This window comes from Euleptes europaea, chromosome 17 (assembly GCF_029931775.1).
Source record: "Euleptes europaea isolate rEulEur1 chromosome 17, rEulEur1.hap1, whole genome shotgun sequence".
Lineage (NCBI taxonomy): Eukaryota > Metazoa > Chordata > Lepidosauria > Squamata > Sphaerodactylidae > Euleptes > Euleptes europaea.
In genome coordinates, this window is record NC_079328.1 from 40243783 (window position 1) to 40268874 (window position 25092).

The window sequence follows — 25092 nt, forward strand, 5'->3', positions numbered from 1 at the left end:
TATTTATTTAATTAAAAAATGAAAAAATGTAAAAATGTTATGAAAAATGTTATGAAAATTATTATATAAATTTTATAGGCTGATGAAGCTGTGCTTTTGTGAAAGCGCTAAAGATATCCGGAATAGCGTTTCCTCTCTTCGTTGTCTTGTCACTACCTTTGGACCTTTGTGGACCTTATTTCTACGGTTGCATCTGAAGATGATGGAATAGGATAAGACCTTTGGACTTTGGATTTTTTCCATTTGTTCCTGGTATTTTTGTATATAGTGTTTATATTGTTTTGTATTACACACCTTTGGTGGTTTTCATTTTCATCACTTTAATGAATTGTTGAAATTTCCTATTGAGTCGTGCTAGTTTGTTTGTTGCTGCTAGTACCTGGAGGTTGGCAACCCTACTCATTGGATGAATTATTAGTTTATATTTTATACGACAATTAGTCAACTGACTCAACAGAACCTTCATGTTCAGAGGCAGTAAGCCTCTGAATACCACTGCTGGGGGGAACTTTGGCCTCAATGCCTGCCCTGTCAGGGGAGCGACTGTGGCTCAGTGGTAGAGCATCTGCTTTGCATACAGAAGATGTCAGGTTCAATCCCCAGCATCTCCAGTAGGTAGTAGATTGTATGAAATACCTCTGCCTAAGTCCCTGGAGAGCCGCTGCCCATCTGAGTAGACAATATGGACCTTAACAGACCAATGGTCTGATTCAGTTTAAGGCAGCTTCATGTGTTTTGTGCTTTTATGTGTGCTTATAAGTCTTCCAGGGAGATCTGGCTGGCCTCTGTATGAAATAGAATGCTGGACCAGATGGACCATTGGTGTGATCCAGCATACCTACTTGTATGTCCTTACAAACGTATGTCATCATGTTCGTGCATATGCATACTCTCCCACACTAAATATAACCTGTTTTTTGTCATTCTGCTCATTATCACCTTCTGACTTTAGGCAATGTATACTGTACATAGCAGCTGCAGCCAGGATCAGCCAAGATTAGAACTTAGAGCATCTTGACTTTTGCCCTTTTGGCCACTCAAGACCTCCTGGGGACACCTGGCGTTCCATGATGGAAACAAAGTGGCCTGTAAAGCTAACTAACAAATTAATAAGGTAACTAAGCAAGTTGTCACTTAGGGCCTCGCATCAAATGACTCAACTTATCGTGGGCACAGAGCGTTCCCAGCCCTGCACTTAATGCGAAACAACCTAGCCAAGCTACTGGCGTCCCTCTTCGTATTATGACACTTTAAAAGTCAAGCGCTGATTACAAACTTGCATCACTGATAAAAGGCACAACAGGGAACCCTTTTTAGCGCATTTACCTAATTAGTGATTATAGAGTGTTATATGATTTCAGTGCCAAGCTCCTGACAAAATGACAACACCATAAGGGAGAGAGGGATACGCAGCTACTGGCTCCAGATATGGCTTCAGATTCAGGGCCTGGCCTGACCTTGGACATACAGAAAAAACCATGTGGTACAGCATCTGCTTTGCATGCAGATGGCCACAGGTTCAATCCCCAGCATCTCCAGTTAAAGGGTTCATGTGCTAGGTGATGAGGAAGACCTCTGCCTGAGACTCTGGAGAGCAGCTGACAGTCACAGAAGGTGACCTCGATGACCTCGATGGACCAATTGTCTGATTCAGCCGAAGATAGCTTCATGCATTCCTCATTAAGGGGAAGGCCTATGGTTCTATCTTTGCTGCACCAACACATTCAAGAACAAAGCCCGCATTTCTTTCTTTTTTTTGTTTTCTTTTTTTTTGTATTGTAAAAATTCAATAAAAAATTAAAAAAAAAAAGAAAAGAACAAAGCCCGCAAGCTCTTGTTACTTACTGGGGTGAAGAGGCTATGGCGCTGGGGTCTTTCTTCATGTTTTAGCTAAGCTATTCCACATGCCATCGTATTCATGCCATCGTATTCCCTATTACTATGCATGGGTGTGAAAGTTGGACAATGAAGAAATTTGATAGGAGGAAAGTAGATTCCTTTGAAATGTGGTATTGGAGAAAAATGTTACAGATACCCTGGAATGGAAAAAAAAATCAATGGGTTATAGATCAAATCAAGCCTGAACTGACCCTAGAAGCTAAAATGATTAAACTGAGGCTATCCAATTTGGTCACATTATGAGATGACAAAAATCACTTGAAAAGATGAACATGCTAGGAAAAGTTGAAGGCAGCAGGAAAAGAGGAAGACCCAACAAGAGATGGCCTGACTCTATAAAGGAAGCCACAGCCTTCAATTTGCAAGACCTGAGCAAGGCTGCTAAGGATAGGACGTTTTGGAGGACATTGATTCATAGCGTAGTCATGAGTCAGAAACGACTTGACAGCACTTAGCACACACACATCCACATCATTTCCATACAGAGCTCCTGAATGCTCAGCACACCATCAGCCCCTTTGTGGGCCAAATAGAAACCTGCAGGTCTCCAGGTTCTGCTGCCTCCACCCTCCCCCAGCTATGGTAGCTGACCTCTGGGGGCAGGAAGCTGCTGGAGATCTACCTGACTGACAGGTAGAGACATCATTGCCCAGAGTCAACCTTGTACCCCCCCCCCTCACCCAGGCACAAACGATGCTCCAGCTTAAGACTGAGAGCTAGACTGGTCCGTGTTTAACCTAAGCTATTCCACATTGTTTCTGTAGGTCTTCACCTAGGGTGTGGCTACAGCGGTGCCTGCCTGTAATTACGAGCATAATGGAAAAGGGGGACAAACAACATCAATCTGCTCTCCCTCCTACAGAATATGTGGATGATTATGCAAAGATGCAGCCACTGAGGCAAGAGAGATTGCAGTAAATAAGGACATAGAAATCATTAGGGTAAGATAGTGTTTCAAAGAACAGATTATGCCAGACTCCCCTGCTGAACTTCATTACAGAGATAATCAGTTCCTATTGGGCAACCCCGATGTAGGTAAAGCTGAAGGATAATGAGATTCCTACAAGAAAAGCAAAGAATGATGAAATTTTGATGTGCCCAGGTAAAAAGTGAACAAAACTCTAGCATGTACCTTCTTTGTATGATCTATGCTGAGGGGTTAAGGGCCATGCTCGATGCAGTGAAACACATCCACAATTAGGACACCTCATGGTTTTTACAGTGTCCCAAGCCACTGTAGAGGGAGCCATATTGGACTGGTACCATCGCCTCTCCTGTATCAGGGTGTCATCTGCAGGGTTTTTCAAGAAGACAAGGTAAGAGTCCAGAAAAGCCGACAGAAATCAAGACCACCAGTAGGTCATTGTGCAAGCTGGTTATGAGCCCACTGGCAAGTAGGGTTGCCAGGTCCCCCCCCCTGGCCTCCAGAGGGGGTTGGGGGGTAGGGTTGCCAGATCCAGGCTGGGAAACCTGGGAAATCCTGAAGATTTGGGGATGGAGCCTGGAGAAGACAAGGACCTCCGTGGGGTACAATGCCACAGAGGCTATCCTCCAAAACATCCATTTTCTCCAGTGGAACTTATCTCTGTAGTTTGAAAATGAGATGTAATTCTGGCAGATCCCCAGGTCCCACCTGGAGGCTGGTTTCCTACTGTCAAGCTCTGAAGAGGGGCTCAAGTAGTCCTACATGAAGCTGCCCTTATCTAGTCTTATCTCCCTGAAGATTGCCTGGCCTTAAAGAGCCAAGCTCCGTCACTGATGGAGCACTCCAGGAAAGATGCAGTGTCCTCTGCTGTGTCAGGACCTGGTGTGATAACAGAGGAGAGACCTCTGGGTCTAAGGCAGAGTCCAAGGAAGAAGCAAGACTACTTCCATCCGTCTGAGAGGTGCTCCTACTTCTTAAGGTTCTTCCTGATCTTTTGTGGGGGTTCTGGAGGTGCCCCTCTGGGTTGGCTTTGGGATCCAGACCTCATCCAAGTTTTCAGTCCATCTCTTTCCTAAAGAAGAACCAGAGTGCTGCAGTAAACTGGGCTATGTGGTTGTTTCATTGCCTCCCCAAAGCCTATTCTTTCACAGTGTCCATTGCCCCATGGAAGGGATAAACTGCCATGGGAATCTTGTCTTGCTTGTTAATGCTTTCATGAATATATCTATGGGGTGATGGATCAGAGTGGAAAGAGAACATAAGCAAGCCCTTCATAACAACATTTCATGCCATTTCAAAAAGAATGTGGGCAGGATGGAGCGGGTGCAGAGGAGAGCAACGAGGATGATCAGGGGCCTGGAGACTAAGCCGTACAAGGAAAGGCTAAGAGACGTGGGAATGTTTAATCTGGAAAAGAGGAGAGTGATGGGGGGACATGATTGCTCTCCTGAAGTATTTGAAGGGCTGTTACTTAGAGTAGGGCAGGACACTGTTCCTGTTTGCAGCAGAGGATAGGACTTACAATAATGGGTTTAAATTGTGAGTGGAAAGGTACCGGCTGGATATTAGGGGGGAAATTTTTTACAGTAAGAGTTGTTCAACAGCGGAATCAGCTACCTAGGGAGGTGGTGAGCTCCCTCTCCCTGGCAGTCTTTAAGCAGAGGCTGGACAAACACTTGTCAGGGACGCTCTAGGCTGATCCTGCATTAAGCATCGGGTTGGACTAGACAGCCTGTATGGCCCCTTCCAACTCTATGATTCTATGATTCTTTTTTTTTACTTTCAACTTTCAATAAATTCTATGATTTATTTGAGATATTTACACCCTGCTCCTCAACCAAACAGTTCTCAGGATGGTTTACAAATAGGGATGCCAGCCACCAGGTGGGACCGGGGGATCCTCCAGTATTACAGCATATCTCCAGACTACAGAGATCGGTTCCCCTGGAGAGGGCAGACTCTATGCCATTGTACATCACTGAGGTCCCTGTCCTCCCCAGGCTCCATCCGCAAACCTCCAGGAGTTTCTCAACCTGGATCTGGCAACCCCGTTCCTACACTGGTGGCCTCCTCTTCTCCAGCCTAACCATTCCCAACTCCCTCAGCCTTTTTTCATAGGGCTTTTTCTCCAGGCCCCTGATCATCCTCGTCGCTCCCCTCTGCACCCGCTCCATTCTGTCCACATCCTTTTTGAAGTGAAATGAAACGTTTTTATGAGTGGCTTGCTTATGTTCTCTTTCCACTCTGATCCATCTCCCCATAGATATATTCATGAAAGCTTTTTCAAAACAGGATAGAATTCAAATCAGCAGTAAAGTAACCCCCAATCAACCAACAGAAGAAATCATAAACACTCATTTTTTAAAAGCTGGATTTTACCATAACCCAGCAACACCAAATGAAAAACTGTGGTCACCCCCGTGGCCCTATCCTGATCTGAACTGAAGGAATTATACATTGAACAGATGCCGGGGAAATCCAGTTGCTGATAGTCCAGCATATGTTGATTCCCAACACAGTTTAGGAAGTATATGAGGTACAGGAAGTCATTGCAAAGTAGGAAAGAAAGAGTGATGTGACTCCATACAAAGACACCAAAACTTTCAGCCTTCGCATTCAACCCAACAAAATATTGAACTCTTCCAACTCTAGAAAGTATAAACAAAATGGAGGTGACCGACGGGCACTCAATAGTATTAATTTAAGCAATTCACCATTCCATAGCTCTTTATTTTCTTTAATTAAAGAAGGCTACGAGAAGGTTAACGCTTTGTCATTGGTGATTAATGCTGGGTTTTAAAGATCCTTTAGAGGGAGAGTTACATGCAATGTCAAAAGGTATTAATCTGTAACTAACTCTGTTTGCTAATAGAACCTTGGGACTGGTTGTGCATACGGACTTTTGAAGGTTAAGGGAAAGATTCCTTTTTGTAAAAAAAAAAAAAAAAAAAATTGCCTAGAACTGAGCCAAAGTTACATCCAGTTTTTCTTAAACGTTGCTGGAATACTGAAAAAATCCTCCCCCTTTTTAGCAATATTTTGGGCATTCCTTGTCCAAATTTCTTTTGCTTACTCACATGAACACATGAAGCTGCCTTATACTGAATCAGACCCTTGGTCCATCAGAGTCAGTATTGTCTACTCAGGCTGGCAGCGGCTCTCCAGGGTCTCAAGCAGAGGTCTTTCACATCACCTACTTGCCTAGTCCCTTTAACTGGAGATGCTGGGGAATGAACCTGGGACCTTCTGCATGCCAAGCAGATGCTCTGCCACTGAGCCCCGGCCCCTCCCCAGCATTTACTCATTTACAAGGTTCTTCTTCCCAGCCTGCCCTCAGTGCACATCACTGTAGCCAAATCTGATTGGCTATATAGTCATGTTACATCATCCCATTCACTGTGTGACTCCTGATTGGTTCAAATCAGCTGTGTGGTTACTGGAAACCTTTGCAAGGTGATGTTCAGGTTACCACTCAAAACATTTCAGTGGTTGCAGACTCAGATTTGCAGATGTGGTCATAGTATGCAACTGAGGTAAGACATTAGGACTGGGATGCTTCTCTTATTCATTTAGAGTATCTAGCTTTAGATAATTTGTAAATGATATTCAGCTTGCTGGAGAAATAACTTGCCACAAGTCATGAGTTCTTGGACTACTAAATGCACTTGCCTTGCTTGGTTAAACCCAAGGCACATTCCCGATCAGATCACCTTGATGGAGGTTGTTGAAGTTTGTCTTGAGCAGTTTGGCACCTGTGTAATAGAGCTTGTTGGTGCCAGCATGGTGTAGTGTAGTGGGAGCCAGCATGGTGTAGTGGTTAAGAGCGGTGCTTTGGAGTGGTGGAGTCTGATCTGGAGAACCGGGTTTGATTCCCCACTCCTCCACATGAGCAGCAGACGCTAATCTGGTGAACTGGATTTGTTTCCCTGCTTCTCCACATGAAGCCTGCCAGGTGACCTTGGCCTAGTCACAGCTCTTAGAGTTCTCTCAGCCCCACCTACCTCACAGGGTGTCTGTTGTGGGGAAGGGAAGGTGATTGAAAGCTGATTTGATTCTTCCTTAAGTGGTAGAGAAAGTCCGCATATAAAAAACAACTCTTCTTCTTCTTAATACGCATTGCTTTGTGTCAGAGTGGCATGGCTTTAAAATTTGCTTAGGCTCTGATTGATTATTATTTTTATTGTTTAAATGAAATGGATCCTGATTATGCCTGTAGGCTAGTTTTAAATGTTGTTACCCGCCCTGAGCCTGGCTTCAGATGAGGAGGGAAGGGTATATAAATCTACAACAACAACAAACAAACAAATAAATAAATAAGGGATCTGGCTCATGGATGCTTGAGCATGCCTGGATAAGTCTCCCAGGCAGTCTGAACATGAAGGCCCCCAATTTGCCAGAGGTTCTTAGTCAATGCACGGGAGAAATGTGTCATCTGATGTCTCACGAGTCAGGCTTTGCAGTAGCTGTTACATCTGTCATAAAGATGGATGAAGACTTTTTTCTCTCATTTGGGCAAAGGCAACCATTTGGGGCTCTGCCCAGGAGAAAATACATTCTGCTCTTCAGGTTCTACATAATTTGTTTTAGATTTACAATCTCGCATTAAAACGTGATCTCATATATCACATCTTTCCTGGGTTTAAAATTATTAAAGAATGATTAAAATGCAAGTTGCTCTGAGTATCCATTCCCTAGCTGGTCTTCAGGTGTGGGGGGGAAACCATGACACCCTGGAAGCTTCAGAAGAATTTCCTCCCAGACTGCATTGCTCTTACAGACAACAAGAATGAAAAGTACTCGGATGGAGGGTGGGAATCCTAAAGCTAGATAGGATTTTTTGGAGGACATTGATTCACAGGGTCACCATGAATCGGAAGCAACTTGGTGCTTCTGTGGTTCAGTGCCTCCTGTTCTTTATTTTGGTTGACAGAGTATTAAAGCCTAAACACACACGATTGATTGATGGCTGGCCCTCTACAGGGTGTGATGAACAGGTCCCCTAGCACAGTGCCTCCTCCTGGTCCAAAGTTCACTTTAAAAGGGCTCTGCGATCCATTCCAAGAGTACTGATTAGAAAACCCTCCTCAAGTTCTCAAGTGAATATTTCTGAGAACAGCATTCACCGAATGTCATTCTTGGCCAAACGATGTCATGACCGGGAAAAGTGTAGCAATGTGTCTAGAGCAAGAGCCAATTCTGTTAGGACCAAACTAATTTTCTATTTAGTTTTATTGACTTCCATGCGCCGAGGAGAAACCTCGAGGCATGTCAGCTGCTTGGGATAATTCTCAGCCTTGCAAGCCGAAGCGAATACAAGAGGGGCACAGATGCAATGCCAGAAGGATTTCCTCGTGTTCATCTGTTCCCTTTTCTTCAGTGGGGTCAAAACAAGCAAAGCCTCCAGCAATTTCACTCAACAGAGAAGGAAAAAGAAAACAGACATAGGGCACGGTTGAACACTTTCAGCTGCAGAAAGGAACACATGAAGATGAGTCTAGAGTTTGCTCACAAACACATGAAGCTGCCTTCTACTGAATCAGATCATTGGTCTGTCCAGGTCAGTATTTGTCAACTCTGGCTGGAAACAGTTCTCTGGGGTCTCGGGCAGAGGTGTACCACATCACCGACTGCCTAGTCCTTTTAACTGGAGATGCCGGGGATTGAACCTGGGGTCTTCTGCATGCCAAGCAGATGCTCTACTACTGAGCCACGACCCCTCCTCAAAGATACTCTGCATCTTCTGTATGGCTTTTTAAAAAGAACTATCTATGTATCTTATAGTTGTAAACTTTCCACAAGGATCAGCAGTCAGTGGTTGATAGAGATGAACATAATTGTGACACCCTGCTTATTTTACAAAAGAACATTCCAAGAAACAACCTTCTTGGGTGAGTTACTGTCCAGGCAGTAGACTTTATTAACAGAGAGCTCATGTAGTAGCCAAGAATTAAGATCTCTAGTTCAAGTCTCACTCACTGGGTGGCCTTTGAAGGGCCATTCTCTCTCAGCCTCTCACTCCTCTCCCACACCCCACATCTGCAACATGGGGACAATACTAGAGAGTTGTTGCAAATGTTATTGAAACAACACATGTCAGGGTTGATAGGCTGGAGGCAAGCAGGGAGAAGAAGAAGAAGAAGAAGAAGAAGAATCAAACCGGCTTAAGGGAGAATCAAACCGGCTTACAATCACCTTCCCTCCCCCTCCCCACAACAGATACCCTGTGAGGTAGGTGAGGCTGAGAGATCTCTAAGAGAGCTGTGACTCGCCCAAGGTCATCTAGCTGGCTTCATGTGGAGGAGTGGGGAATCAAACCTGGTTCTCCAGATTAGAACCAAACCACCGCTCTTAACCACTACACCATGCTGGCTTGTGAATTGCTTGGGATGAGAAACCAGAGCAGAGCCAGTGGGAAGCAATGGTTACAGTGTTGGCCAAGGCTTCAGAAGAAATTCCCACTTTGGTCACTGGGTGACTTCAAACCTGTCACTTTCTCTTCACCTAGCCTATCTTACAGGGCTGTTCTGAGAAAGAAAATGAGGCAAGGAGGAGAGAGAAACCACTATGAGCTCCTGGGAGGGGTGATGGGGTTAAAAATGTGATAGATACACCATAATGAACAGCTTGACAGACCCAGAATAAACTCTATGAGGCCTATCACCTGATACTTCCTGAGGAGGCAGTTGCAGTACCATCCTCTGGCCACCTGTGTTAGTGGTGCTGTCTCACAGCAGACCAGCAAGTTCTCTTCTGACAGGTTGCTAGAGTGGTACTGAAAGCCCGGATTCAGCTGCTTAATATGTCTGCCACCTTACAGTATGAGAATCTTTTTGCACAGTAAAGTGCTATATAAAATGTCACTTGCGGGAGTCATAACTCGACATCTGGCAAGCTAATTTATTTCCAGATGTCTGACTTAATCAGACTATACAGGAGATTAAAAAAACTTTTCAGAAACGGAAAAGGTAATTTAACAAATTATACAACTAAATACTTTCAACTGAACATTCTCGCGTGTGCCTCCAATGTTTGCCCTTGAATAGCAAAAGGGTTGGTGGTTTTCGAGTGACTGACTTGTGGCTTTTGTGCATTATTTATTCTTGACTATGGAGGACTTTCCAACAGGAATATTTTCCTCCGATTGTCTAGATTCCATGAAATACGAAGAAAAGATAAACCCTAATTTCCCTCAATTACACTTCTGTAATATTTTACTCATTCTCCATTGTAGAAACACTACGAGAAAATCTTTGGGGGCCTTTTAAGGTAAGAAATGAAAGTGATACAATGCATTTTAAAAGTTCTCTCTCTCTCTCTCTCTCTCTCTCTCTCTCTCTCTCTCTCTCTCTCTCTCTCTCTCTCTCTCTCTCTCTCTCTCTCTCTCTCTCTCTCTCTAACCTACCTCACAGGGTGGTTGTGAGAACAAAATAGAGGACAGGACTAGGATGATGCATGCAGCTTAGGGTACCCAGCAGGGAGAAAAGACAAGTATAAATATCCACTTAAATAAATTCAGAGTACTCTAATCCAGAGAACCGGGTTTGATTCCCCACTCCTCCACATGAGCGGTGGACTCTACTCTGGAGAACCGGGTTTGATTCCCCACTCCTCCACATGAAGCCTGCCGGGTGACTTGGGCTAGTAACAGTTCTCTCTGAACTCTCTCAACCCCACCCACTTCACAAGGTGTCTGTTGTGGGGAGAGGAAAGGAAGGCAATCGCAAGCCAGTTTGAGACTCCTTAAAAGTAGAGAAAATCAGGGTATAAAAACCTCCTCTTCTTCTTCTCTTCTGAGTCACTCAGAGTCACACATGAAGCTACCTCATACTGTGTCAGACCATAGGTCTATCCAGGCCAATATTGCCCACTCTGGCAGGCAGCAGCTCTCCAGGGTCACCAGGTTAACTACTTAGGGATTTTTACACTGTGTTTTATGCAGAGGTCAGTACCACACCTACAAAATGGCTTTAAATTTCCCCCATAAGCTACATATCAAAGGAGCTGTCCACACAGTTAGTGCTGAATTCTTATAAGGCTGAATTAGATGAAGCTACCTTATACTGAGCCAGATCATTGGTCCATCAAGATCGGTATTGTCTGCTCTTAGTAGTAAGTCTCAATTCAAAAATCTCAAGTTCCCTCCCAATTGGCAGCAGAAAATAAGTAGAGGGGGGCAGCTGTTCTGGAAAAAAAAAATCCTCTAACCATGCAACAAAATCTCGCAGACAGACTGATCCAAAATATTGTTGAAGGCTTTCATGGTCAGAGTTCATTGGTTCTTGTGGGTTATCCGGGCTGTGTAACCGTGGTCTTGGTATTTTCTTTCCTGACGTTTCGCCAGCAGCTGTGGCAGGCATCTTCAGAGGAGTAACACTGAAGTAACACTGAAGGACAGTGTCTCTCAGTGTCAAGTGTGTAGGAAGAGTAATATATAGTCAGAAAGGGGTTGGGTGGAGCTGAATCATTGTCCTGCAAAAAGTATCAAAGATAATGTGCTAATCATTGTCCTGTAAGTATCAAGATAATGATCTAATGAGGGTGGGGTATGTAAATATGGAACCATTGTATCCTGAAGTGATCTGTTAATGTGTGAAATCCAAAGCTAATCTGCATGGCTATTGTGGACTGTAGTCTTTGTTAGTCTGGAGGTTTTCTGTCTTGTCTTCCTGTCGTTTGGACACATCTGAACAGCTCACCGAACTATTGGCCCCTGCTTATGACCTGCAAGTAGTACATGAATTTAACTGATAGGAATTTCAGTAAAATTGCCCCCAATCCCAGCATCAGATACCTGTCCTTTTAGCAACCAAAACGGCCGCACTTTCTCCAAATCCGTTCTGCGCTTATCACGCAAGTCATTTAGCCAGTGACAAAAAAAAATAATTAACACAGTCATACAAAAATGCAGACCTCTAGGAGACTTTAATCTGGCTATCTTTTCAGGGTCATCCCTGTTATCAATACGCGGCAAGCTAATGGGCCTTAATTATAAAAGCAGCGGTAAAGCAATTAAGCAAACTGTGGCATTATGATGACTCCCAGCTGTAGCTGCCTGTTTCTCCTGCGTGTTCATTCCGAGATAACAGATATCCTTCCCATTGTAAACAAGATTAATCTTCTTAAGCCCAACCTGAATCACGGCGTGAGAAATGTATTTCCTTCTCTTAAACAATTGCAGGAATTGGATGCGCTGGTAATTCAGGCAACCGACAAGTTTGGGCTCCCTTTCACAAAACTTTCACTCCACGGAAGCTATTCCCTCTGATAATATAAATGGGATGTCCAAAGCTCCAGGACAAAGGGGAGCAGCACACAGCATGGCTCCTCCCCTCATTAGCATTGTTGCGGTTTGTGGGAGGGGCCACTAGAAGAAGGAGGAGGAGGAGGAGGAGGAGAAGGAGAAGGAGGAGAAGGAGAAGAAGGAGGAGGAGAAGAAGAAGAAGAATCAAACCGGCTTAAGGGTTTTTATATGCTGACTTTCTCTACCACTTAAGGGAGACTCAAACTGGCTTACAAACACCTTCCCTTTCCCTCCCCACACTGACACCCTGTGAGGTAGGTGGGGCTGAGAGAGCTCTTAATAGAACTGTAACTTGCCCAAGGTCACCCAGCTGGCTTTGTGTGTAGGAGCGGGGAAACAAATCCAGTTCACCAGATTAGCCTCCGCCACTCATGTGGAGGAGTGGGGAATCAAACCCGGTTCTCCAGATCAGAGTCCACTGCTCCAAACCACCACTCTTAACTACTACACTGTGCTGGCTGGGAAAGCTGCAGCACAGACTCTTAAGAACATAAGAAAATAAGAAAATCCATGCTAGATCAGACCAAGGTCCATCAAGTCCAACAGTCTGTTCATGCAGTGGCCAACCAGGTACCTCTAGGAAGCCCACAAACACAACTGAAGCAGCAATCTAGCTCAAGCCCCTACTGTCTGGTTCCAAGAAGTGCCTGCAGGAACCTTGCGGTGGAGAATCTAACCTTACTTTACTACATTTAGGTACAACCTCTCATGACCCCAGCCTGTTCCTCACAACTCCCCTACTATGATCCTTTACAGACATCTAACACCAATTCCCTTCCCTTAAATTCATACTCTTCAGAACTAAATATACCCCCAAAAGTATTTTTTCCTGTCTAAAAAAGAGCCAATCCTAAATTCAATGGGCAAAGAAGGTGTTTGCTCTCTTCCTTTGCAGTACCTTGGCTACAGATCAGCTGAAAGTCAAACACGTAACTGTTGCCCGGCTATAAAATATGATCCTGCAAGACAATATCTGATCAAAATACACCACAGTGGTAAAGACTGAAACTGTTGCATATGCATTACAGAGAACTGGAATCAATTCCAGATTGTAGCTTTTATACAGTGCACTTAATCAGATCCCCTTTTTTCCTGAGCAAAATGCCAAATGGGAATACGCCTGTGCAGGCCAAAATAAGTGCTCTGGGAGGGAGAGACATAGGCTAAAACTCTTAGGCCATGCTTCAGATTAAAGGGATACAAACATTCACATAGACTAAACAACACTGGTTTACCCATATATCCTTTGGTTATCAATATATCTAATTATCAACATAGTCAAATCTATGAATACTTAAATCCAGAGATTGGTGCCATGAACAGACAAAGCAGATCTTTCTACAGATCTGAAAAACACTCCAGGTTTGCTGAAAAATCTAAAATCTAACCACCAAAAAATGGAGGGTTAAACCCCCCAAAATAATAGAAGCAGCACCTGTTGCTTTAAGAAATGAATGTTCTTAGTGACCATTGCTAGGCAGCCACAACAGTACTGCCAGCCTTCAAGCCTTGATTTCTGTCAATAACAAACAGGGGGAGAAGGCCGGACCCTTTCCAGAACTGCTTTGGTCTTACAGGGAAGACTCATCAGGGCCAGGGCCAGCAGCAACCCCTGGGCAACTTGCTACCACCTAGGATTGCCAGTTTTCTGGGGGCACAGGATCCCCCATCCCTGGTTCCCATTGTTCACTGCTATTCAGTAGAAGGAAATGTCTTGTGAAATGGGGGGCACAACTGATGTCCCCAGCAGGATGATGTTGTTTCTGGTGCAACCTGGAAGTGATAGCATCATGCTGAGTGATGCTCTAGAATTCACACATTCATGGACCTCCTAGCATTAGCATTTAGTCTGACTTTGAATAAAGTAGCAAATTTAATTTATAGAAAATAATATTGTAGTAAAACATTAGGGGGAAAGCAGTCAGATCAGTACAGCAATCAGATAAGCTGCTAAGGGAGTTTATAGAATCTTCTTCCCAGTAAGTCTTCAAGGCAAAGTTGGAGAATTGTCTTTCCAAGCTCTTTGAAATATATCGGAATCCATTCACAGCATAAGCAGGCGTCACAGCTGAATGGCTGAGTGCATGGATTGCATACAGGATGTCCCAGTTTCAGTCTTCAGCATTTGCAAAGACAAACATGTACACCCACAGACTTTAAGCAAAACTCTTCAGTTTGGCAGGCACAAGGGAACCTTAACAAGCACCCTGTTTTCTTTAATTCTTTTCCTGTCATCCCTAAATTGTATGATTGTGGTAGAACAGTCTCCTGGAACTAAATATGAATCACTGGTCCCCATGGTCTCTGCAAACAGCAGAGAGATAAGGGAAGGGGGGTAGAAATATGGGCAAGCTGAAATATAAGGAAAGGACTTTGGTAGCCACTTGTGCTAAGCCAAACTTTTTTGCATCCTCACTTGCGTTTCTGCTTGTGCAAAATCTGGTGCACCCAATTTCTGGCCTCTACAATATAAAGGGATGAACCTGCTAGGTGTCCACAGCAGATCTCTTCTATCTATGTTTCCCCTTACGCATCACTGGATCCAAGCCATGGACTAGAGCAAACCTCCACAAAATGCCCATAGATCTCATTTCACATCAGTCAGATTCCATCAGGGGAAGCAGCAAAATCCATCGAGAAATTGACTCTAAATAAATTCCCCAATTGTCACTGGTTAGCAGATACCCAGAGCAAGAATTGGTCCCTTGAATGATCTCTTGTTACACTCAGCCATTTGTTACAAGGGTTCTCCGTGGCACAGAGTGGTAAGCTGCAGTACTGCAGTCAAAGCTCTGCTCATGACCTGAATTCAATCCTGACAGAAGTTGGTTTCAGGTAGCCAGCTCAAGGTTGACTCAGCCTTCCATCCAAGGTCGACAAAATGAGTCCCCAGCTTGCTGGGGGTAAAGTGTAGACAACTGGGGAAGGCAATGGCAAACCACCCCATAAATACAGTCTGCCTAGTAAATGTTGGGATGTGACATAACTGCATGGGACAGTAATGACCCGGTGCTTGCACAGGGGACTACCTTTACCTTTACCATTAGTTACACAAAGTATTCACAGCTGTTAAGCCAGGGATTAATTAATATTTTATGACACAGCTCATTTCAATAAACTAGGTAAACCCATGATATGGTCTCATGCCTTATTTGGAATAGTGGGGCAAATATCTCATTGTCCTAAAAATATCTCATTATCCTAAAATGATGCTGTTGTTTTTCCCATTCCAATTCAACTTGTACAGAATGTTGCCCGTTCCTTCAATGGACACAGATCAAAGCAAACAGAGCCCTGCTGAGTACATTTGATACATGGACTACTGACTTCTACAAAGTCAAATTTGCTCAGAGAGCTTTGATTTACTAAGTTAGGGCTGATTTACAGTACACTATCTGCAACATTTTTAAATGCCATTCCAGGCTAATTGCAGCACTCAGTTGATCCCCAAGTGATTAATAACATTCCTGACTCATTTTCTCTCTCTTCTCTTCTGCTGCCAGATGGAATGCAACAAATTCATCTATATTGTGTAATGCAGATTTGCACATTAATACACAAGGCTTAGAGCTGGGAGGGGGGAAGGACTGGGGAACAAGTTACTTCCTCCCCTTTAACCTTTAAAAAAACACAAGCAAAATTAACTAATTGACCATACTCAATTAATAATCTTTCACATAGTATCAGAAATCCCATAAGACAATTTTTTGTGGTATATACACTAATTGTAGCATTAATAGGGCTGGATCTGGACTCAATTTTCCACTAATGGAAAGGAAGGTTTATTTTCTGCCAAGTCTCTCTTTCTGTTATAAAAGTAAAGCATGAGGTCATTACTGACCCATGGGCTGACGTCCCATCCTGCTGTTTACTAGGCAGACTAGGTTTACGGGGTAGTTTGCCACTGCCTTCCCCGGTCATCTACACTTTTCCCCCAGCAAACTGGGTCCTTTTTTACTGACCTCAGAAGGATGGAAGGCGGAGTTCACTTTGAGTTGGCTACCTGAAACCAACTTTCATTGGGATCAAACTCAGGTTGTGAGCTGAGCTTGGACTGCAGTACTGCAGCTTACCACTCTGTGCAACAGGGCTCATCTTCCTGCTATAGACCCTAGATTTGCCCTTCATGCCATTCCTGATGGTCCCCTGTCCTAAAGAGCAGCATTTCAGGGAAAGCAATGGGCTGCTGCAGGAGGGAAGAGGCAAGAAAGCCATGTTCCATTCATAGAATTGTCTTCCGTTAGTGAAAACTTTAGTCTTGAGTCAACCCTTAAGGCAATATTACATTGGCAGCATGTTTCTGGAATCAGAGCTTGGCTCTTATCTATGCGCTCCTTGTTTGGAAAGAGTCTCCAAATGGGTTGAATCCAAGAGTTGAGTCCAAGGAGTTGATAGCATACGGGCCTGCCTAAACCTCCTGGACTGGACCTGGCAACCCGCTATGCAGGCACATGACTACTTTCCAGTCATGCGCCCACTCCAAACGCTACTGGGCGGTCTCTGCGCGGTCCGTTTGAAGCTGACACGGCCGCTCTTGCGAGCTCCGTGCAGCCAGCAGCTAGGAACCAGAAGCAAGGGCAGTCTCCAGCGAACCTGAGAGCATCCATGTTCCTGTGCAAAGCCTGTTCCAGCCGCAGCCATTTCGTGGAGAGCAGACAACCATGTAGCCTGCACCAACCCCCCCCCCCTTGCAACATCGGACTAGTTCAGCAAAGCCATTCAGCAGACATTGAGATAACAATGACTCGCTCTTCAGCAACCATCTCCAGACATTAGCAGCGATCACACCTTTTGTTTCAAACCATTAAGCCAATCAGCAAGGCTCCTGACTTCTCCTGGGGTTGCATAAATCATTGGAATCAGAATAGATTTCCAAATTCTCCTCACCCCACCCAGGTAGCAGACCATTAAGGTCTTTTGTCACCCTTTTGTCTCCTGGGAACCTAGCAGGGTTAATCCAATCATCCCTCCCCCAGAGAAACAGTATAACTGGGGTAGCCCACACCCATAACCTTACCTTAGGGCTTCCCATTTCATACAGCCTGCCACTCTGCTGGAGTGAGCAGCCATGCTAGAGCATGCAGGGGGCTACCCCTGCCCTCTATTTATTCCCCATGCCTCCCCATCTATGCATCTTGATCCTATGGAACTCTGGACTACAGGAAGGTATCGTATATTCTGTGAAAATATTCCTGCCACTGGCAACCGTCTCTCTCTCTCTCTTACCTTTGAATTCTTACACTCTATGTTTGTGTGTTGCACCACTGAATGCTTGAATACATAAACACTATTAATTTGGTATCCATTTGCCTGTGTCTTCATTCCAAGGTCACAGAATATGGACTCTGGTAGAGTTGGCTGCAGTCTCGCTATATAAATACATAGTTACCGATTGCTCAGCTAATTTCCCCAATTAAAGAGCAATTCGGGTAACAGAGTCCTTCAACAGAGTTGGATCCAGTGACCACATTCTCCTACTTTCTTCTTCGATTGAGATATCCTCTGAGAGAGGAACATTTCCTTTGAACCAGGTCTTGATCCATTGGAGGAAGCCATTGGAGGAAGTGATTGGACTTTACAATAGGTGCTGTGGATTGAACTAAAGTTATCTTGGTGAGCCCTCTCAGAAACATTTGGGTCTAAGGGGCACGATGTATAAATTGTTTGTTCAAATAACAAACACATGGATCCAGCCCAAAGTTTATGTCAATCACTAACAAACCAGGGAAGACTTTCCAAAGATGGTCACTGGTTGGAGATGACCAGCTTCTTCAGCAAAAGTGTGAAGAAAAGACCTTCCGATCACTATCACTAAAAGGAGAGGTACACAAAAGTTAATGCTTTTTTTTTAACTAGTTAGAGTCAGAATACATGATGGCTCTGTCGATTTCCAGGAAATATGAAACACTGATTTGAAGCCTGATTAATAATAAGTCTGTTACCATTTCAAAAAGATTAACAGAAAAATTAAAAATCTCACTCGATCTTGTGCACATCTTGTGTAAACAAAAAAAAGCTTTCTGAGTCCTTTGGAGGAAAAAATCAATAACAGATATAATGATTAAAATGTGTCATATGGTCTGGAAGACTTTCTTGGTTTGTGGGACAAGACACCTAACCTGCGATGAGTTCCGGAGCTGAGCTCTGGAACTGAAAACAATTTCCAAGGTTGAGGACATTACGGGCATGATGTCTCAAACCCAATTTCCAATCCTCTTGATGCCAGCTTTGGGATCAAGCTGTTAAACTCAAATTCTAAAACTATTTATTCAGGATTAGTCACATTAAGCCCTGGAGCTAATCACAGGGGATTGAATCTATGATCTAACATTTATTGCTGGAAATCTTTTTTCCCAAACTTCTGAATGCAAAAAAAAAATCCACAGGTCGGTGGTTTTTCTATTTCACTTAGAATCATAGAACTCATAGATTCATAGAGTTGGAAGGGGCCATACAGGCCACCTAGTCCAACCCCCTGCTCAATGCAGGATCAGCCTAGAGAGTCCCTGACAAGTGTTTGTCCAACCTCTACTTAAAGACTGCCAGTGAGGAGGAACTCACCACCTCCCTAGGGAACTGATTCCACTGTCAAACAACTCTTAGTGAAAAAGATTTTTCCTAATATCCAGCTGGTACCTTTCAGCTCGCACTTTAAACCCATTATTGCGAGTCCTATCCTCTGCTGCCAACAGGTACAGCTCCCTGCCCTCTTCTAAGTGACAGCCCTTCAAATACTTAAAGAGAGCAATTATGTCCCCCCTCAACCTCCTCTTCTCCAGACTAAACATTCCTCGCTGCCTCAGACTTTGGTCATAGGGCTTGGTCTCTAGGCCCCGGTGATCCTTGTTGCTCTCCTCTACACCCGCTCCATTTCATTTACATCCTTTTTGAAGCGAGACCTCCAGAACTGCACACAATACTCCAGGTGTGGCTTGACCAATGCAGTGTACAGCAGAACGATAACGTCTTGCAATTTGGATGTTATGCCTCTGTTGATGCACCCCAAGATTACATTCACTTTTTTGTTGCTGCTCCTATTTAACTTGCGGTCCACCTGTACCCCAAGATCTTGTTCACACACACTGCTACCTAGAAGTGTGTCATCTTCCTTTTTTGATGGGAGCTCTCAAGTGTCTCTAGGAATGAAAGGCCAACCCCAACGCCTGCTACCTGATCTCATTCAGCTGGATAACAGTGCCATCCTAAGCAGAGTTACACCCTTCTAATACCCATTAATTTCAGTAGACTTAGAAGGGTGTAAGTCTCTTTAGGACTCTACTGAGTTAGGGATTGACTATGAACATATCTATGTACTAAGCAAGTGTTATTGAGTTATGGTCCCTCCCTCAACAAAACGTTAACATGTTTCACAAACAAAATCACACTATTCCCCCCCCCCCGCCCAAAAAAAGGTGACCTTGACTTTGGCTTTTCATTGTATAAGGAATGCACAAAGTAAGCAAAACAAGATAGCCTGTGATTAAATCCTTTAGAGAGCCATTCCAATTCACTTGTCCCTTTTAAGAACCAAAAGGGAAGAAAAGCCATTTATTAATTTAGGCAATTAGTGTACTTTGAAAGCAATATTCAGTATATTAAGAAACGTCTCCCTGGAGTGTGCCCATATTCTACAAAAAATGTTAGTTTTTAAATATTTATAATGAAGGAAGGTCATTTCTCAGATGTACATGTCAAAAGGCTGATTTTTTAAAATGGGCACTTTTAATGAAAAGTGGAATTCCCGGCATTAACGTCTCTGCCTTAGCGCAGCCCGTCCATTTAAATATTAGCATATTTAAGTATGGCACAGATCCGTTTAATTAACTAAATAAACCAGTTAAAACCCAAGCTGTTGTTTTGAGTCTTCTTTGAATGGGTGTCTGGGGCAGTGGGTCTTTTTTGCCCAAATGAAACAAAAGGTAGCATGGATTATGCATTTTTGCAAGAGACTAACAAAGTTTATCCTCGCAAAAACCCTATAAGGTAAGGTAGGCTGAGAGTGTGTGACTGGCCCGAGATCACCCTGCAAGTTTCCATGGCAGAGTAAGGATTCATACTTGGGTCTCCCCGATTCTAGTCCAATAGTTTAACTACCACACCAAAGCCCTACAGTTAGCATAGCTTTTCCTTTTGCCACAATATTTCTGCATCCCTCAGAGTTCCATTTGTGTACTCTACCCAGCTGAAATCGGAAATTCTTTTATGGTTTCTCTACTTTCACGATTGAGCTGTGGTTGTCCTTTTTCCTGAATGTACAAACCAAGTTTGATGGACATGTTGCTACCCAGACACCTGCTTTTTGTTTGCCTCAGTGGCATAAAATTGCAAAAACAACAGTAAAAGAAACAAACAAAAACGAGAAATCTGCCAAAGATAATGTCCAGGATAAAAATTATCTTCCCAACCAAGCTGAAAAATTAAAAGAAATGGAAAAATACATTTTTGTAATTTGCTGACTGCTAAATTCTGCTGAAATAAAATATTAACTTCTTTTGGAAATGTCTTCCGCTGGAAGTTAAGGCCCCTGCATCTGCTGCTCTCTCTATACCAAATCTGAGAGCTGAGCTTAACATGTAAAATATGTTCTTGTATAAGCTTAGAGAGGTTTTGTGATCAAATACTCCTTTTATTTCCAGCTCTACAAGATGCCGCTGAACATTTTTGACAAACAAGGTATCAGAGGAGCTGTCCATAGATTTAGTGCTGAATACTTATCAGGTTGAATTACAACAAAGCTTCCTTATAGTGAGATCACTGGTCCATTAAAGTCAGTGCTGTCTACTCGAACCGGCAGCTGCTTTCCATGATGTCCAGTCTTTCATATCATCTTTTGCCTGATCCTTTTAACTGGAGATGTTGGGAATTGAACCTGGGACCTTCCTCATGCAAAGCAGATACTTTACCACTGAGCCCCTCTCCAACTTGATCCAAGGGCGGGATCAAAAATGGTCATTATGCTGTCGGAATGGTTCATCCCTTGTTTTGGGGGGAGAGCTATTTTTGCTTGATTCCTCCTCCAACAGCGGATGCCTCACTTTCCCCCCAATGCTGTTTTTTTCAGGTCCATTGAATGCATCAGCAGAATTCACATGAACACATGAAGCTGCCCTATAATGAATCAGACCCTTGGTCCATCAAAGTCAATATTGTCTACTCAGACTGGCAGTGGCTCTCCAGGGTCTCAGGCAGAGATCTTTCACATCACCTACTTGCCTAGTCCCTTTAACTGGAGATGCCAGGAATTGAACCTGGGACCTTCTGCATGCCAAGCAGATGCTCTGCCACTGAGTCACAGCCCCTCCCTAGGGAGTTCAGTGGGCTGAAGCAACAGCAGTAGAAAAAGGTAGGGAAGTTTGCTCTGCTCACTTCATTCTACCAGAGATTCTATGCCTCACATTTCATGCCTTGTGCTAAAGATCAGTCTCTGCTATCCAGGAATATTCAGGAATAATAGAAAGGAGTGATAGTAGATTTTGGTGATCATCCTATCAGACATTTTAAAAAAAACATTCCCCCATTTAACTCCTCATCAAAAATATTGACCACCACGTCACAATCTCAAATTATCTATACTGAATTATTGGCAATAGCTACAAAGAGACCATTTGGGATTCAATACAAAAATGAAAAGCAAGGTTATTGACAGTCCTGAAGTATTAGCAAAACATTAAGATTGCTTTTCCCCTCTAAATGGGGCAAAAAAATATGCATCAATCTGGAATAAAGATCTGTTTGAAACAGAAAATACTGCAGGTACATTTATCAATGATAGGATTATCATTTCCTGTCAAGCTGCGAGCGAGACGGTGATAGCTTTAAATTTGATATAGCAAGGAGATTTTATAGGACTGAACCTTTAATACAAGATGAATCTTCCTTACAGATAATAGTCACATTAACTTTCATTGTCATAATTGTTGATTCTTTTTTCTTTCTTTTTTTGCAATCAAGTCCCAGCTGACTCATGGTGACTCCTTAGGGTTTTCAAGGCAAGAGGAGTTCAGAGGTGGTTTGCCATTGACTGCCTCTGCGTAGCAACCATGGACTTCCTTGGTGGTCTCCCATCCAAACACTAAGCAGGGCCAACCCTGCTTAGCTTTCAAAATCTGATGAGATTGGGCTAGCCTGGTCTATCCAGTGGGGAAGTATCTCACTTAAGAATGTAAGAACATAAGAAAGGACATGCTGGATCAGACCAAGGCCCATCACGTCTGTTCACACAGTGGCCAACCAGGTACCTCTAGGAAGCCCCCAAACAAGATGACTGCAGCAGCATTATCCTTCCTGTGTTCCACAGCACCTAATATATTAGGCATGCTCCTCTGATCCTGGAGAGAATAGGTATGCATCATGACTAGTATCCATTTTTACTAGTACCCATGAATACCCCCCCTCCCCCATGAACATGTCCACTCCCCTCTTCAAGGCCTTCAATTTGGCAGCCAGCCATCACCACATCCTGGGGCAGGGAGTTCCACGATTTAACTATGTGGTGTGTGATGGAAAAATTCAGCGGTACAGAATTTTTGTGAGTGTTCCTGAGCAGTGCCATAGAATCTGCCACTACCTTTCACTGTTCAATTCCTCATGCATTGGAACAGCATCCCAAAAGATGAATGGATCCAGTCTGCAAAATGACTTTTGAGTTTATTTTCCTGAAAAAATAACCTCTCACCGAAACAACAATATCCCCATAACAATCTGCGCAGCTTACGGGAAACCTATCAAGTGAGATTTATTTATATTATATAATTCAAATGTGCCATGCAAAAGGGAGGGGAGGAAATCAGCATTGGTAATCAGAAAGGTAGGAAACAAATATGTAAACCACAATTTGGAAAGACATCACAAGGAAAGAACAAGTCATAAATTTCAAAACAATGAAATGCACAATCGATACCTCACTCAAAAAAAATTGCCGCCTGAACAGAAGGAGAAAAGAGTGTGTAGGAATGCAAAATTGAAAGAGAGTAACCAGAACATTCAGAGAGGAAACAAGACAAGGGAAGACAAAGGAATATATTCAAGATGTTTGTGGGCCTTGGACCAAAGAATTGTTACCACATGAGAGCCATACAATGTCATCCAAACACTGTTTATCCATTACATTAGCCAATTCCTCAGTGAGAAAAGTGAGCTACAGATGATGGAAGAGGAGAAGGAGAAGAAGAGTTGGTTTCTATATATGCCGACTTTCTCTACCACTTAAGGAAGAATCAAACCAGCTTACAATCACCTTCCCTTCCCCTCCCCACAACAGACACCCTGTGAGGTAGGTGGGGCTGAGAGAGTCTAAGAGAGCTGTGACTAGCCCAAGGTCACCCTGCTGGATTCATGTGTAGGAGTGGGGAAACAAATCCAGTTTACCAGATTAGCCTCCACTGCTCATGTGGAGGAGTGGGGAATCGAACCCTGTTCTCCAGATCAGACTCCACTGCTCCAAACCACTACGCCACACTGGAGTTGATGGTTTTCTATTGGAGGAGGAGCTCCAGTTGTGCTGAGAATGAGTCTGTAGAATCATGCAGATGGAAGGGGCATATAGGAGTTGGATTCCTCCTTCCCCCGGATCTTTTCAGTAGTGAAGGATGTCTAAGTTCCAAAGCTGGAGAAATCTTACTACGAATGGGGGGGGGTGTGTATAGATGTTTCCCTTTGGACATGGCAAAAAAGCAAAAATTGTTGTTAATACCATGGGGTAGGGCCAGAGGACGTCACAGTGAATAGCAGTACTAATGTCGATATGTTTCCATACACCACTAAGATTATTACCACGTTGTATCTGTGAATACACGTAGTCACAATCATGTCTCTTTGAAAGGCGGGCTATTCAAAATTAAAGAACAGCATGGAGATTGAACTATGCACTAAAGGCAAAGTGTTGTTTTGCTGTATTTATTTACTTGGGTGCTTTTTAACTCACTCTTCTCCACTCAGTACAGAATCAAAGCGGTTTACAACATTTTAAAAGTCCAATAAAAAACCATCAACTCCCCAAAAAATCAAACTCAAGTTAACAAAGAATACATTTAACTCCCATTAACAGACTCAACCATGGTTGGGGGAGAAAGAGCATGGAGTAAAAGCTCTGCCCTTCATGGAAATCTTCAAGTACTTGAAGGGCTGTCATATAGAGGAAGGTGCCAAGTTGTTTTCTGTTGTTCCAGAAGGTCGGACCAGAAACAACGGGTTGAAATTAAATCAAAAGAGTTTCTGTCTAGACATTAGGAAGAATTTTCTAACAGTTAGAGCGGTTCGTCAGTGGAACAGGCTTCCTCGGGAGGTGGTGAGCTCTCCTTCCCTGGAGGTTTTTTAAGAAAAGGCTAGATGGCCATCTGTCAGCAATGCTGATTCTATGACCTTAGGCAGATCATGAGAGGGAGGGCATCTTGGCCATCTTCTGGGCATGGAGTAGGGGGTCACTGGGGGTGTGGGAGGGAGATAGTTTGGAATTTCCTGCATGGTGCAGGGGGTTGGACTAGATGACCCTGGTGGTCCCTTCCAACTCTATGATTCTATGATTCTATGAAACAGGCTGTTCCCAAGCAGCAAGCCACACACTGATAATGCCAGGTTGTTGCAACACAACTTCAGCTGACAACAGACAAGCACACAACGATGTCTTAGAAAGGGTTGCCAGCTTATAGATAGGGCCTGGAGTTCTCCTGGAATTACAGACAGTTAGATTCGAGTCCAGTAGCACCGTAGAGACCAACAAGATTTGGGGGGTGGGGGGTATAAGCTTTTGAGAGTCAAAGCTCCCTTCATCTGATGAACTTTTATACCCCCAAAATCTGGTTGGTCTCTAAGGTGCTACTGGACTCAAATCTAACTGTTCTACTGCAGATCAACGTGGCTATCCTCTGAAACTATCTTCATGGGATTACAAAGGATCCGTTCCTCTGGAGGAAGTGACACTATACACTGTGGCATCGCATCCCTGCTGAGCTCTACCCCCTCCCTAAAC